A 17,591-nucleotide genomic window follows, 5' to 3' on the forward strand; every position below is an offset into this window, starting at 1 on the left:
AAATAAAGCAGAAATCAAAATCTTTTTGTATTTTTTATTTTTATTTTTTTTTTAAAGTATAAAGCAGTAAAGACATATGTTCAAACATATTTACAGACAATATTTTTGTTTGAGTTCATGTAAGAGGATCATATCAGTTTTTGAAACAAATCACTAGCACCGTTAAGCTTTAATCATTTTAAGTTCTAAACGATTCACCTTGATTGACGATATAGTTGTCCTCTTAAATTTTCACACACTTTTCAATCTATTCAGGATACATTTTAGATGTTTTAGGAACTTAACTCGATTTATGTGTCCCACCTCTTGAATATACTCCCGTATCCAGAATCTCAATATTCAGTCTTACAGGCAAGAGTACTACAATGATGTCTGTACATAAATTAGGGGTTTAATGCGAGAATTGAGGGATCTCAGGTCAGAACTTCCGTTCAGCAGAGAGATATCAATTTCGACTTTGTGGTGTGTCCCCTTTAGAGGATCTTTTAGCTTCAACAGATGATTATCAATTTTATTGTCTAATCACTGAGGGCTAGAATGCTATGTTTCAAGCATTTACTGCAAAGCATTATCCAAGGACTAGGTCAGAACTACCGTTCAGCAGAAGTCCCGGAATAATACCCCAGACATCATAGAGTATTAATACCTAGTATATCAGAATACGAGACCTTTCAAACGAGATTTCAGGGGTTACCTATATATCCAAGTAGTGTTCCCCACAAATTTCGCAAGTTTGAAATTTTAGGTTTATATCCCGAATAAATCTACTAAATGTACGAAAACCTATCGTCACATCATCAGTGAGACCATTTATCACATTTGACATTACATTTCTTTAGCGTGCTGTGATAGTCCACTGATGTACTATCATTTCCTCTTTTATCAACAAAAACTCAAATTTTTTGAATTTTATCATGTTTTTGGCATTTTCAAATTTTCTAATGTTTTTGGATTTTCTGACAATAATATCTCTTACTCCCCCTAAAATTCAAAACCATTTAAAGAAAATTTGACAACCTGATACTGATAGCTTTGTCTCGCCATCCATTTTCTGCATCTCATGCATAGATTTGCAGATGTACCCCCATGATTTACAACACATTGATCTTTTACAGTTTGAAAACCGTTTTTCAATCTAGTGAAATTAATCATGTTTGTTCAGCCGTGAGGGTTTCGGCGTATTCAATCAGAACTTCCCCTGATAACAAACTATTTTCCCATTATGATTTCAAAACACTTAAGTTTGTTTTAATCAAAATGGTTTTTCCGAAAATAAGTTTTGTTTAATTCACACACGGGGTTTATTCATCACCTTGTTCTTTCATCAACGAATTCGAAAGTTAAATCAAGTACAACTTAATGTCCTTGATAAAACATTTCTCAAGAAAGATGCCGATTCCTACTCCTCAATTACCAACCTGGGAGTTCCGGCAAATTCAAATAACATATTTTTGAATTTTTTTATTTATTTTTTTTTTTAAAATTTAGAGACAAACATATTTTTGATTTTCAAATTTTTGACAAAATGAAAACATATTTTTGTTTTTTTTTTAAATTTTTTTTTTAATTTTTAGAGTTTTTGAAAATATTGTTTATTTATGTACAGAAATCAAACAAACTCCCTGTTTAACCGTTGCAGGGATCAGCAGCCTCCGGTGCCAGGCTGCTTCGTTTCTCCTTTGGTTGACATTCAGTTTTCTTCAGAAACACCTGCACATTCAAATTTTATCAAATACGACCCAATAATTTTCTTTTCATTAAAGATGGATGCCGATTCATGCTTCGCGATAAAGGAAGCTCCGGCAAATCAAATTGTTCAATCAAACATTTTATCCACCCAAGCCTTACCAGCCTTGGGTGTAACCTTGACTCTAGCAATCTGAATTTTAAAGTTTTCAGCCTTAAGTGGTGGAAAATTTGCATCATAATCAATCGAAATTGACTCCTCAGCCTTTTTCACCTCATAAGTTGAACTTTCTGTTTCTGTTTTCGATTTCCAGATTTGTTTTTGTTTCTCATTTTTAATCAAATCAACATGTTTCTTAACACTCCATGTTTGACCTTTTGGAGTCCCACGTTTGTAAAAATGTGACTCTTTTTGAACATTTGGACTCTGAACAACATCTTTTGGTTTCCAAAATTGGTTTGGTTTTGTTGCATCAACAGTTGTTTTCCAACTTTGTGTTGTTCTAAGTTCGGGTGTCACTGGTTTCCAAGTTTGTTGTGAGTCAGCCTTTGACAATTTTGGCTTCCAAGTTTGCTTTGATTCAAACTTGGTTGACTTTTGATTCACAACTTCATATTTCTGTTTTTGAACATAAACAGACTTCTTTTTCGTCTCAACACCAACAGGTTTCAGATTTGGACATTTGCGAGCAAGATGTCCTGTTTGATCACATTTAAAGCATGTTCTCTTTGAAACATCTTTGACCTGTTGTTGTTGCTTTTTCTGGGCCTGAAACTCTTCATTTGACTGTTGTCTAAATTTGAGTTCTTTCTCTTCTTCTGAACTTGTTCCGTGAACGAAGTTCATTTTTGCCTGAAAATTCGGAGTTTTATTTTTATTCCAATTTTGTTTCTTCTTATAACCCAACCCAGCCTTCATGTTTTTCTTCTTGTAACCAGGTTTGTTATAAAAAGTTTTGTGACCCTTACCAACAAATTTTGGAATTTCAGATTTTTCAATCTCAACCATCTTGAAAACTTTGTCAATCTTTTCTGAAATCACATTCTGAATCGGGAATACAACGTCTAAGAATAATTTGTCCGATCCAATCATGGTATAAACCAATCCCTTTGAATCATCATTCAAACTTTTCTCAGATTTTGTGTTCTTCAGATATGCATCATGAAGATTTCCTTCATCTTCATCATGTGATTCAGATTTACCTGTATGAACCGACTCTTCGTTCAAGACGCTTTCAACGACTTTACCTACCACCTCTGAATCATGAGAATCATCAGATTTGGAATAGATTATATCAATGTTGTCTGGCAATTGGTCTACCATGTTGAAAGCTTTTTCGACCTTTTCTTTATCATAAAATGCAAACTTTTCCGGTGGTGGAACTTGATGAAACTCTGAGCCAATGCCTTTCTTGTTCTGCTCAGACTCACCATCACCCGGTTTTATATTGAAAATTCGTTCAAGCACATATGACGACACATGGTAACTTTTTAACTTGTTGTTTTCCTGTTCTAAATCAACAATCTGTTGCTTTAGCTTAGCAACATCCTCAATATAGGAATTAACAACATCTTGTTTTATAGCATACATTCGTTTAAGCTCTTTTGTTGTTTCAGACATATAATTCATTCTTGATTGAGCATATTTCATTTCATCTTTCACCTTTTCATATGACTCTTTTATAACCTCATATGATAATTTCATTGAATCATATTCCTTTTTCATTTCTTGACAAGCAATTTCTTTTTGTTCACATTCATTTGTTATTTTCAAAACGTTTTCTTTCAAAACTTTATTTTCTTTTTCCAATTTGTTACATCTTTCAGAAAGTTTTTCATCATTTTCTTTAAAAACCTTTTCTTTTTCTAACATTTCTTTGCATTTATTTTTGAAAATGTTTTCGATTTTTGTGAATTCAAGTTCTTTTGTTCTGAATTGCTCATCTTTTTCAGTACAAGCTCTGCACTGTTCCATGCATTTCTTGCACTGTTCAGCTGGTTTTAAGAATTCAGAATCAGAATGTACCTCAGTGTTTGGCACTTCGGTGTTTTCAGCTTCCTCTGGCTGCTTCATCTCAGCATCATTCAGCTTTTGTTCAACACTGACTTCTTCGCCAACATCAGATTTTTCATTTTTCTTTTCTTCTTCTTCAATTTGCTGTTCTTCAACTTCTTTCACCACTTCAGCTTCTATAGCTTCTGTTTCAACTTCTTCAGCAACCTTCTTCAGATTAACCACCATTTCTTCAACATTCTTCTTCATTTTCTCTTCATCCCTTTTTCTCAAGCATGACAGCATAGCATATCGAATATCTCTTTCGTATTGTTTAACGTATGCATCATCTTTCGTCACTCTTCTGTAATATTCAGCTCTCAACGGAACAGCAAGAAGAACATCATCAAAGATTATATCTTTCTTTGGAACAACTGGTTCTCCTTCTCTGTTGTAATAACACTCTCTCTTCTTGTCCCATCGTTTGTTGCTGACAGCATTCTCATATTCTTCCTGCATCTCATCCATTCTTCTGTAAACCACATCTCTTTCTTTATGTGTTTTCTCACTCAAGATCTCTTCTCGAGTTTTCTCTTTGTTCTCAATCTTTTCTTCATGGTTTTTAGCAGGTTCTTTTTCTTCTTTAATTTCAGCAACATTCGCAAACTTTCTTGGTGCTGTCGTAGCTTTCCCATGAGCTGTTTTGCGAACAATGTCATTTCGATCTTCTTCTGGACAAATTTGAGACCAATCATATCCTTCATCAGGATATATGACAGGACAAGCTCTTGAAGTTGTTTTTGGTCTATCTTCAATCAACTTTGGCTCTTCTCTGCTTCGATGGTAGATCGCCTTTTGATAATAATCATCATTGAAAGGACGTTCATTTCTTTCATCAACTTCTGCATTCTTACACTCTCTTTTGAAATGACCCTTTTGCTTGCATTTGAAACAGGTCACTTTTGACTTGTCAAAACCGAGCTTTGTTGACGGACCACCAAGAGATTGTTTCCCAGTAATTTCCATGTATCTTTGAGCTCTCCTAATGCAGCTTGCTAAACACCAACGAATATCAATAAGCTCCATCTCCTCTGGATCAATCTGGTCGTAGTCTTCTTTCGTCAGTTCAGAATTACCGATTTTTCCAGCTACCAGACCTTCATATGATTCCAGGACAGATGCAAGAAAGCTCATTTGCTGCTTCGCTGCATTGATACTCATTGCTGGAGAATTCTTCAGTTTAAGAGCAATGTTGCACAAAATTTCATCTGTGTCTTCAGAATTTGTTTTTGAAGATGAATGATATCCAGACTGATGACTTGTTGACGTTGTTTGAGATTCATTCATCTTTTCACCAATGAATGCTGTCTTTGGTGAACCAACGCCCTTCTCTGAAAGTACACTACTTTTGTAATACAAGCCAACATTCTGTTGACGTGAAGACTCTGTCATCTTGCTTTGTTTCTGCAGCTCTAGATCATGACTCTCAATCTTTTCAAATAATGTATCAAGAGAAATTGTATCATATGAATCATCATTTTTCAAAATAAACACAAACGTTTGCCACTGATCAACTCGTGGTAACGCTTCAATCACTTTATCGATGATTTCTTCTCTTGTTTTAGCAATTTCAAATCTTTCGAGTTCGATTTTTAGGTGACAAAATCTTTCTATCATTTGTCTCACCGATTCTCCTTTTAAACTATCAAAAAGATCAAATTCCTTTTTAATTAGCGCGATTTTGTTCTTTTTAATTTGTTTACCACCCTCAGCTTTAATACGTAAAGCTTCCCAAACTGATTTGGATGTCCCGCTATGATTTAGTAATGCAAATATATCGTTTCTAATTGCTGACTGTATCAATGCGATCATCCTTTGTTCGGCGGCAAATTCTGCTCTGTCGTCTCTGGAGAATTTTTTGAACTGTAAATCTTCACCTTTATCATCTTTTGGCTTTTCGTATCCGTATTCTAGACAAAACCAACTTTCATGTGCATACGCTTTTGCCCAATTAATAAATCTTTCTTTCCACCAAGTGTAATCTTCAATGCTTTCAAGCGTTGGTGGTTTAGAATGCGTTCCGTAAAAGTTATCATGCTTGATGTTCTCATTGATTGCCTTTGTGATGGTTTTTGGTGTAACAGTTGTAACTTCGGATGATTCAGATGTGAATGCGTTGAAAAACGTGTTATAAAATTCCTCAGCCATAGTTTTGAACTTTGAATAAACACCTGAATGAATTACGTAAACAATCGATTAGTTCAAAGATTTTTAACAAACTTAATTTTGAAAGTTAATTGATTTGATATGATTAAAAATTTTTATGATTCAAATCAATTCTAAAATATTTATTCAATTTGATTTTTGTCAACCGAATGGATGGGGATGGTTACTAGCCGATCGAGTAGTAATGGATGCTAGCCGATCGAGTAGGGAGGGATGCTAGCCGATCGAGTAGGGATAGGATGCTAGCCGATCGAGTAGGGGTACTATGCTAACCGATCGAGTAGGAAGCTAGCCGTTCGATTAGGCCAATCGATCGAACAACTGTTCGATTCAAAGGTATGTTGGCCGTTCGGTTAGCACTTGCTAGCCGATCGGTTATGATTATTACTAAAAGCTTTAACACTTCTCAAAGACCTGCTATTCGATCGAACAACTATTCGAGCCAAATCATTTCTGTTCGATCGGTTGACTAAGGAGGTGAGTCCTAGTCGTTCGGCTAGGTCAACAAGTCAACGTTTGAGAGTGATGTCAGTGATGCTTCTGTTCGATCGGTCAGGTCAAAGGTTCAACTTTTTATGCTGTTCGATTGGTTAGTTGTAGCGGTGGTGCTAGCCGTTCGGCTAGAAATGCTACACCTGCTGCTGTTCGATCGAACAGAGTCAAAAAGTCAAAGTGTTTAATGAATGTTATGCTGCTACTCGATCGAACAAAGTCAAAAGTCAATGGCTTTTAATGAATGCTGCAGTTCGAGTGAATGACTTTCTAGCCGATCGAACAGCTGTTCGATCGAGTTACCTACTCTATTCACACAACCTTCTGTTCGATCGAGTTACCTACTCGATTCACACAACCTTCTGTTCGATCGAGTAGAAATAGTGTATAACACACAAAGTCTGTTCGATTGAGTAGGAAGTAGTGTTCACTCGGTTGGGAAATTGTTAGTTGCTCGGTTAGGGACAAATGCTGGCCGTTCGGTTAGCACTTGCTAGCCGTTCGGCTAGGTCAACCAGGGTCAACGTATTAACTGCTGTTCGATTGGTTGCACATAACGGTGGAACGAATAGGAATGGCTATTCGATCGGCTACACTAGCCGAACAATAAAAGCTACAATTCGATCGAACAGGGTCAAATAGTCAACTGTTCGATTGGAGTGCACTAATATGCTGTTCGATCCAAGAGTTGCTAGCCGATCGATTAGCACTTTGCTAGCCGATCGGTTGGCACAATAAGCTGTTCGATCCAAAACAAAGGAGCTGTCCGATCGAATAGAAAAGTATGCTGTTCGAGTGAGATTTTTCTGTTCGAACGGTTAGCACTTTGCTAGCCGTTCGACTAGCCTAACCGAACGGTTGGCCTACTCGATCGAGTTGGACCTGATGAACAATTTCACGAACATTTTCAGCAAAAACGAACACAAAATCAACGATTTCTCCCAAACGGCTTGGAATTTTGACCTGAAAATTTGTAGGATCATAGATCAGATATATGCGCACATCATATCAAAATTTCATCCAATTTCAACCGTAAAAACACTGTTAATTTTGCGATTTTCAGATAAAAACGTGAAGAACAAGAAAGTATGAAGAAATTTGACAAATCTGAGTAAATTCGACTCTGAATCTGAAGGATTTCTGTGCGAATTCGTGCGTTTGATCTGTGCAATCGAGCTCCTGCTCTGATACCACTTGTTAGGACCGGTTTGACTCCGAAACGATTACGTATGACACGTTCGACGTGCGGAAACCGTGAACGTGAATAACCGAAACACACGAGACGTACTATTAACGTGATTCTTTGATAGATCTGAAAAGATACAAGAACCGTGAATCACCTTTTGCCTTTCTCTCTCTACTTTCTCTCTCTAGCTTCTCTCTCTAACCTCTAAGCTCCAAAGATCAAAAATGGCAAAAGTCTTTAACTAAAAGCCTAAGGCTTCTATTTATAGGCCAAAGGTGATAAGGAAACTTTCCTTATTTACAATAATGCCACCTTGCCTTTTAGTAACAAGATATTACATTGTAAACACAAAGTTCTTCTGTTTCTGCTACGAACTGAGATGACGGAGGCGATAGACATTAATGTACTAACACTCAAGGAAATGCTAGTCAATGCACCTATCATGATAGCACCAGATTGGAAATTTCCTTTCGAAATCATGTGTGATGCAAGTGACTTTGCTGTTGGAGCAGTCTTGGGACAAAGAAAAGAAAAGCATTTCCACCCAATCTATTATGCTAGTAAAACTCTTAATGATGCACAAGAAAATTATACAACTACAGAAAAAGAATTACTAGCAGTGGTGTTTGCTTTTGATAAATTTCGTTCTTATCTTGTTCTTTCTAAAACTGTAGTCTATACAGACCATGCAGCCATCAGGTACTTCTTCAAGAAACAAGACGCAAAACCCCGTTTGATCAGATGGATTCTACTCCTCCAAGAATTCGACATTGAAATCAAGGACAAAAGAGGAGCAGAAAACACTGCTGCAGATCATCTCTCACGCTTAGAAGACCCAGCTTTGGAAACGACCAGAGATGAGCAAATCAACGAGAAATTTCCCACAGAATCCTTGGAAATGATGGAGAGTAGACAAGAGCCATGGTATGCCGACTACGCTAATTTCCTAGCTAGCGGTATAGTCACCAAGGGATGGCCACATCATCAAAGAAAGAAATTCTTTGCTGATGTAAAGCATTACTTTTGGGAAGACCCCTATCTTTTCAAAATGTGTGCCGACCAACTCATCCGAAGGTGTGTCCATGGTAATGAAGCACGAAGAATTCTCCGTCATTGTCATGAAGGTCCATACGGAGGACATCATGGTGCCGCAAGTACCGCACGAAAGGTATTTGATTCAGGATTTTACTGGCCAACCATTTACAAGGATGCACAAAACCTTGTAAAGACATGTGATGCCTGCCAGAGATCAGGTAATATTTCTTCCAAACACGAAATGCCTCAAAATGGCATTCTCGTTTGTGAAATCTTTGATGTGTGGGGGCTCGATTTCATGGGACCTTTCCCGCCTTCAAAAGGAAACAAATATATACTTGTGGCAGTTGATTACTTGTCTAAATGGGCGGAGGCAGAGGCTCTTCCAACAAATGATGGAAGAGTAGTGGTAAAATTTCTGAAAAAACTGTTTTCTCGCTTCGGGACACCAAAGGCTTTGATAAGTGATAGAGGTACCCATTTTTGCAATCATCAACTCGAAAAAATATTAACAAGGTATGGGGTCTATCACCGGGTCTCAACAGCATATCACCCTCAAACAAATGGGCAAGCCGAAGTGACTAATCGAGGTTTAAAACGAATACTTGAAAAACCCGTAGGAATAAATAAAAAAGAATGGGCCGACAAATTAGACGATGCTTTATGGGCTTTTCGAACTGCTTATAAAACCACTATAGGCACAACCCCATATAAGCTTGTCTATGGAAAAAGTTGTCACTTGCCAGTAGAAATAGCTCACAAAGCCTACTGGGTAATAAAAACTGTGAACTTAGATTTAGAAACTGCCGGTAAAAATCGATTTTGTCAAATAAATGAATTAGACGAGCTAAGGAATTATGCATATTCTAACTCCGAAATTTATAAGAAAGAATGAAAAATTTACATGATAAATATATTAAGTCTAATGAATTTCGGGTAGGAGATCAGGTTCTATTGTTTAATTCACGACTTCGATTATTTTTTGGCAAGCTAAAATCTAGGTGGTCAGGACCTTTTTTCGTCACCCATGTTTTTCCGCACGGTGCAGTAGAAATTAAAACTTTAAATGGGATACCATTCAAAGTCAATGGCCAACGGCTAAAACTCTACCGAGGATCCATTGAGGATGAGGAAGAGGAGATCTCACTTCAAACGGTTAACGAATAAACTCATACCCGACATGTTACGAACAGGTAAGTGTACGTTTAAAATCGGTAAGTCTTCTAACCATTTTCGGAAAAAGGGGCATGCACACGAGCACAAAAAAAAAATTCAGAAACCTTGCCCGGCACGAGGCCGTGTCCGCTGGACACGGGGCCGTGTCGAGGCAACTGTCGGGATAAAACCCTCTTTTCACAACAGTTACCTCATTCCACACGCCCCGTTTCGCCGAAAACACTCTGGTTCCAGGCGATTTTCCGCAGATTTCCGACGTCACTACCACGTTTAACAACATCAAGGTATGATTCTATCATCTCTAGTAGTTAGATTAGTTACTTGCATGTAGTTAAAACATCAAAAATTGGGGAAAAATCTAGGGTTCTTCGTGTTCATCCGGATCGGACTTCAAATTTTTGATGAAATCTGTTAGTATTAGTTTAGATTAGTGTAGTAGAAAGTAAATAAACATGTATTGTTGATAGATTCGTTCGATTTCCCACTAAAACCCCAAACCCTTGTTTTTAAACCGAAAAACACGAAATTGGAAGGGTAAACGGTTTGTTTTGGGAAAAACGACACTTAGGGTTTCATTTTCGGGGGAAACCGCTACTATTGGGCTAAAAATTTTCAGGTTTTCGAAACCGGGACGAAAAATGAAGTTTTTGGGTTACAGACGCCTGGACACAGGGCCGTGTCCGCTGAACACGGGGACGTGTCCAGCCCACTGTTTGCAGTTTCACCCCAAATATCTTTGTTTCGTACTAACTTTTGGTGTATTCTTTCAGATGTCAAAGTTCACAAGGTTCAACGCAAGCGAACTCGATGCTAGGGCACGATATGAGACACTCCAAACAAGACCCGAGGAGTACCCTAGGCGGGCATGTACCGACTTGTTAACCATGGTGAATCAACTTGACCGATTCAACAACATCGTGACAGGGCCACTAGCAGTTGCATTGAACACTCAGCTTCGGTCGGTGCATCAATGCACCATGGAGTTCTACAGTACTTTCAATTTCACCTCGAGGTGTGACCCGTTTGACAATGAAGGGGTTGCATTTCGGTGTGCCGGGACAAGGTACTCGATCTCCGTGGCACAGTTTGGAGCTATAATAGGACTGTACGGGGAAGAAGAATCGGGGAATGAGGAGAATACCGGGGGATTACGAGACTTGGATGCAACTGAACGTCAAGCCGCATGGGCTCAGATCGGTGAAGGAATCTACAACCCTAGCAGCACCAAGAGTACCAAACTGAGGGACCCGCTTTACCGCTACATTCACAGGCTCCTCACCTACTCGCTGAACCAGCGTCACGACAGTAGTGGCGTTGTAGGGTTGAAAGATTTGGTTGTCCTTCAATGCATCCACAACCAGAAGCCTCTCGATGTTCCATATCTCTTGTTACGAAACATGCACCTCAATCGCCTTGCTCACGCTCCTACGCCTATCTTCTTCGGGGGATGGGTGTACCGTCTTTTCAAGCATTTCACGAGAATCCCAAGGTCCTTTGAAAGGAGTCCATGGTCGGGACGAGTTGACTACCACATTTGCCGAGCCATGAACTTACTTTATGAGGCGGAAGACGGGACGGTGAGCTTCCAAAGGACACAAGGCTATGCATGGAACCCACAAGAGGCCCTAGTTCTCCACGCACCACCTCCCCACTACCAGTACCAACCCCATGGCGATCCGAGTCAATCCTCCTCACAAGGAGGCGGTTTTCCTAACTTTCAAAGCTTACATGATCTTTTGCAGGAAAACCTCATGTGTACCAGGAACACCTACAACCTCGCCAACAACACATACCACCGGGTTGGAGCTATTGAGCGCAACATCAACGATATACAAGATGATATCGGTAGCATCCGGGAGTACATGGCGGGGCATGGGGATGGAGGTGATGATAGCGGTGAAGACATGGACGTTTGAAGGAACAAGGGGCAGGTTGGTGATGAGCCCACAGGTTTAAGTACCCTTCTCTATCGAACAATTTACGGCCTGCGTGCCGCTTGTTGAACAATTTACTTTCTTTTTTTTTTTCGTTTTATTTTCACTTTATGCTTGGAGACAATTAACGTTGGTAAATTAGGATGGTTTATGTTTGCTTGGTGTGATATTGAGTGATTAAACAGGTACAATGCAAGGGTTAGAGTGCTAAACCTTAGCACTTGCAGCCCCAAAATGGAGAAACCGGGAGACAAAACCTGTTTTTCAGGCTCACAGACTGTCCACACGGGGACGTGTCCAGCCGACACGCCCCCGTGTTCATCTCCCAGACCTACTGATTGGTTACTGACCTGCAGTTATTTGCCAGACACGAGGCAGTGTCCAGTGGACACGCCCCCGTGTTCATCTTCTGTAAGTTTTCATTACTGGCAGTTCGCCACGGGGCCGTGTCCAGTGGACACGGGGCCGTGTCCAGGCTGCCAGTAACATAAATCTTTGCTTTTTAACCCACTTTTACACATTCTAATCAACCGAAAATCTTATTTTTGGGACATATTGAGGACAATGTGTAATTTAAGTGTGGGGGGGGGGGATGGTAAAACCTTGAATTTTGCAAATCCTAATTACAAGCCTTACACAAAACTCTATTGGAACCGCTAAACACCCCAATTTTTTTCAAAAACTTCTCGTTTTTTTACTTGTCTTGGTTTAATTTGGGAATAACAAGTTCTAAAAAGGTTATATTTTTACAAATTTACAACCGATAGCGTCGTGATAACAAAGAACCAACATAAGAAAATTACGAAACGGCATAACAAGTCTAGTTAAAAATTCGATTATATATACTTGATCGCATTAAAAACCCATTCCCACAAAAGTGAGTTTTGAGCCTTTATTGAGCATACAAATATACATCTTTAGACTAAATGCTCATTTTCGTTTCTTGTGTAAATAGCCGCTTGGTTCTTACAACTCTAGAACTTGCCACGACGATACAATCCCGGTCCTTACCAACTTAAACCCAAGTAAGTAAGTGATGGAGGCATTAGGACTAACCATATTTTTCTTTCTACACCATTATTTTTCATTTTTTTACCACCTACCCAAAATCCCCCTAGTTAGCCCCTTTGAGCCTAAACCTTTCATTTCATTACCCTAAAACCCTTTTTACCCACCAAAAACCCTTTTTTATTTTTCACCCTTTATTTTAGTAACAAGCTCGGTTTTTCGTAAGCTCGCTATTTTATGTGACTGATCAAAAAAAAAAAATGATGAAGTCAAAAACAAACAAAAGCTATATAAAAGCTTGTTTGGAGAAATACTTCAAAATAAAAAGTCACTAAAAACAAGGTGTGTCACGAAAACCGACGTTTTTTACGATTTTCGCCCTTTTACTAACCACTAACCCAACCACCCACCTTTAACCCAAGCCTAACCCTTCACCCAAAAAGTCCTCTTGATATTTACAAAGGTAAAAAGTTAAAAAGGAGGAGGATTGATTGCTTGGCAAGCCTATGGAAGGCGTAAGTTCCATGCCGCTCTCGAGTGATTCACAAAAAAAAAAAATTACACCTTCGGCCGAGTGTTGAGTGATCTCCCGTGAGGTATGTGAACTTGTATATAAATGGAATTTTAACAAGGCATGCTATGCCCGAATAAGTAATTTATCTTGTGAAACGTTCTAAATAAATCATAACGAATAGGATTGTAAATAAATAAAAATAAAACTTACAAAGATCTTGGATTCCCGACACTCTATGACAAGCCAAAAACTTTCTCTTCTACCTATTCCATTTGGGAGTGTAAGCCACATTTAAAGAGTTTTGCTTGAGGACAAGCAAAAGTTCAAGTGTGGGAGTATTTGATGTGTGTAAAATACAACATATAAATCACATCAATTAAGGCATAAAACTAACCCTTTTTAAGTACTAATGTTGGAAAAAGAGTGTTTTTGTCTTTCTTTTATATTTTCAGGATGAAATGAGCTCAAATTCACAAAAGAAGCAAAAAGACAACTAATTCTAGCATAAATACAAGAAAAGGAATAAAAGTAGACTGCCCGGACCCTCAACGGCATCCTCCAAAGCAAAGAAGAGAAAGCAGAAGTCTGAACACGCCCCGTGCTCAGCCAGCATGGGGCCGTGCCCAAGAAGCAGCATAAAAGATAAACTTATAGAAGCTTCCATTGCCCACCACGGGGCCGTGTCCAGCGGGCACGGGGGCGTGGTGAAAGTACAACAGACGCATTAATTGTAATTGCGAATTACAATTAATGAGGAGAGAGAGTGTCAGACGGGCACGGGGGCGTGTCCAGCGGACACGGGGCCGTGCCCAGCCTTCTGTTCAGCCTATAAATAGGAGTGCTTGGTTTCATTCCATCTCATCCCTTGGCACACCACCTCTCTCACACTTCATCCACCACCCACCACCACCATAACACCATCATCCACCACCATCATCCATTGTCCATCATAGAGTGTGTGAGTCGTCTCGGGATCCAAGATTGATCGTAAGAGTTCTTGACAATCAAGGCCATGTTTGCCTAAGTCTCTTACATCACTTGGTGAAGACAAGTGTTTAGTATAATACTTTTTATTTTTAATCTTTTGCACTTTTTATTTGGTTTTGTATTAATGACTTTAATAACTAGTTGCTTATGTTGAAGGTGATCCTTCCTTATCGTTTGTCCGTGGTGTCTTGGCATTATTTTACTGTCTATATAAAATAAAAGATTTTCACCATTCATATCTCCACGGTCTATATGGAGGTATGTTGGCTACCTGGTCGGGGGTTAAGGGAACGGTTTGGTAAGGGTCTTGCCCTTGTTCAGCGTTTAGAGGTCCTGCTTGGGACCTGGGTCAAATTTAGTAGGATCTCCTTCAATGCCCATAGGTATTGGATGGCGGGGATCCAAACTCTTTGACCCCTCATAAGTTAACTACTATTAATACTATAACCCAGCTATTTAGGACTGTATCCCTGCTGACTCAGGCTACTTAGCCGAGGGTAACGTCACCGCCGAAAGCGGGGCCTACCACAATTTGCATTAATAACTTAATTCATTATCTTTCAATAATCTGACCCTTTAGGATTGTATCCTTGCTGACTCAAACTACTGGGTTGAGGTAACGTCGCCTTCAAAAGAGGGGCCTACTACAATAACTAAGATAATCTCTTAAACAAGTGCAAAAGTGCGAAAATAATCAAAGGTTATACTAATACACGTGTCGGATCCAAGTGATTCATCTTGTCTATCTGTTTTTATTTTATTTTTATTTTTCAGCATTTAGTTAGTTTTTATTTTCTTAGTTAAAAACATTTTTCTCACTTTTTGATTTGATTAGACGTTGAAGATAAACCGGTATTAAAAGCTCTTGTGTCCTTGGACGACCTCGGTATCTTACCAACACTATACTACGTCCACGATGGGTGCACTTGCCCATATGTGTGTTTAGTGTTAGTAAATATCGTGTTTTATAAATTTAAAACTTGGCTAAAAGTGTAAAAAAAAGGGCTTAAATATACATCAAAAATATAACACACTTCACGCACATCAATGTCCATTGTGTGCATACTTAGTACATTGTTTTACATTACATTTCATGCTATGTATGTCCATTGTGTGCATACTTAGTACATTGTTTTACATTACATTTCATGCTATGTATGTCTATTGTGTGCATACTTAGTATATCGTTTTACATTACATTTCATGCTATGTATGTCCATCGTGTGCATACTTAATACATTGTTTTACATTACATCTCATGCTATGTATGTCCGTTGTGTGCATACTTAGTACATTGTTTTACATTACATTTCATGCTATGTATGTCCATTGTATGCATACTTAGTACATCGTTTTACATTACATAATTTACATTTCATGCTATGTATGTCCATTGTGTGCATACTTAGTACATTGTTTTACATTACATCTCATGCTGTGTATGTCCGTTGTGTGCATACTGAGTACATTGTTTTACATTACATTTTGTTACATATACTCATCCAGCATATGAACACATTATATTACATTATGTGAACCATTTGTATCTATTGAACCATGTGAACCATTTGACAATAGATATTTGACTATGCCTAAACATTTCTACAATTGTTAAACATTACATGTTGATGGTTTGGTTTGAGTAAGTGATTTAAGTAACGAGGCGTGTGTAATATGATACAAGCATGGTGGATACGCCGCTGGTACTTCCTATATATAAGTGTTTGTATGGTATTACACATCGTAGCGTTATTTGAATCATTTCAATTTGAGACATATAACGTTTTATACAAATAACATACTTTTCACAAGACATTGTTTTACAAACAACTTATCTTATACAAACTCATTTTACATGGTTATTCATTTAACCATACATTATTCTCTTATTTATACATATCACCTGAACTTATTGTTTTTCAAACGATTTACAAAACAAATCAATTTACAAGGTTCATGACTAAACCTTATTAAACATTTTCTTAAACTTACAAGTCATGAATCCTATTTTCACAAAACCTATGTATCTCACAGGCATTTTTATGCTGACTTACCTATTTTCACATGTGTTTTCAGGAGTTGATGCATAGGACTTATCGAGAAATACTTAGGCGGACCTGTGCCTTAGTGACTTAAAACGAAGCAAGAACTAGTTATTTTATGTTATGTACTCTTTGTTCTTGTTTAAAGACAATGTAACTCTCTGGTTTGATAAATAAAATATAACTTTAATTGCCATGGATTTGAAACAATTAATTCTGTTACAACACTCCCGGACGATTCCGCCACATTTCGTTGTCTCACGTGGTCGGGGTGTGACAATACTTGAGACAAAATTTTCAAAATTTTTCATTTTTTAGCAAATTCAACCCTATCAAGCATTTAAGATCAACAATCATACCAACCCTCTCTCGAGTTACCGCATCCCCACACTTGGGATACATTGTCCCCAATGTATGGTGCAATTTATACTCTAAACTCAAGAGATACCACCTAACAAACCATCAACGGCTAATACCTAGACAACTCAACACAAAGAAACCACTCCCAACACAAAAATTTCACACCACCAAGTACACAAAAACAAATAAAACACAGGATAGATAAACACATGCACCTGATCAGAAAACAAGTGAGTGTTTGTATTGGTGTAGCTGTTGCGCTCAAAACCGGAGAATACGCATCCAGGGATTCTCTGATATCTCACCGGGGATGTTGCCAAACATCCCCACACTTGATTCATTGCATCCGTGAAGATGGAACGTAGAAACCTGTCAAAACACAAACACACCAAAACGAAACAAAACCAAAATACAATAATCTACATCCTCGGGCTGCCTCCCGAGAGCGCTAAGTTTTAGATCTTCAGCCAGATCGTACCTGATAGGCGCTATGGTGGTTTCAATGCACACTTACCCAAAACATTTCCAACAAATGCCCGGAAATTTACATGCCATCTCCATAGGTTTGTAAGTATAATTGGCATGTTCAGACTGCACTTGCGGGTTTCGCTAATCCACTTCACGAGATATACCTTGATGTCTTGTTGTTTCACCCTTCTCATCTTCTTCCTCGAACCCTCTTCCCCACACTTATTAATTTGAATGATTGATATGGGGAGAGGTTCGGTACACATATTCATCTCCTCAGACTGTTCTGCCTCATCATATGCACACACACCATCTGATCCACCAGTGACTCTTCATCAGATAAAGGACTCATTGGTGTGGTATTATCCTCCACAATCTCCTCCTTCATGTGAGAATAATCTCTAATATCATCAGGTAATGGTGAAAGGCGTTGTTCTATTTCTATCTTCATTTTTAAATTCTGACACTTAGAAACTAAACAGCT

The sequence above is a fragment of the Helianthus annuus genome, chromosome 5 (assembly GCF_002127325.2).
Source record: "Helianthus annuus cultivar XRQ/B chromosome 5, HanXRQr2.0-SUNRISE, whole genome shotgun sequence".
NCBI lineage: Eukaryota > Viridiplantae > Streptophyta > Magnoliopsida > Asterales > Asteraceae > Helianthus > Helianthus annuus.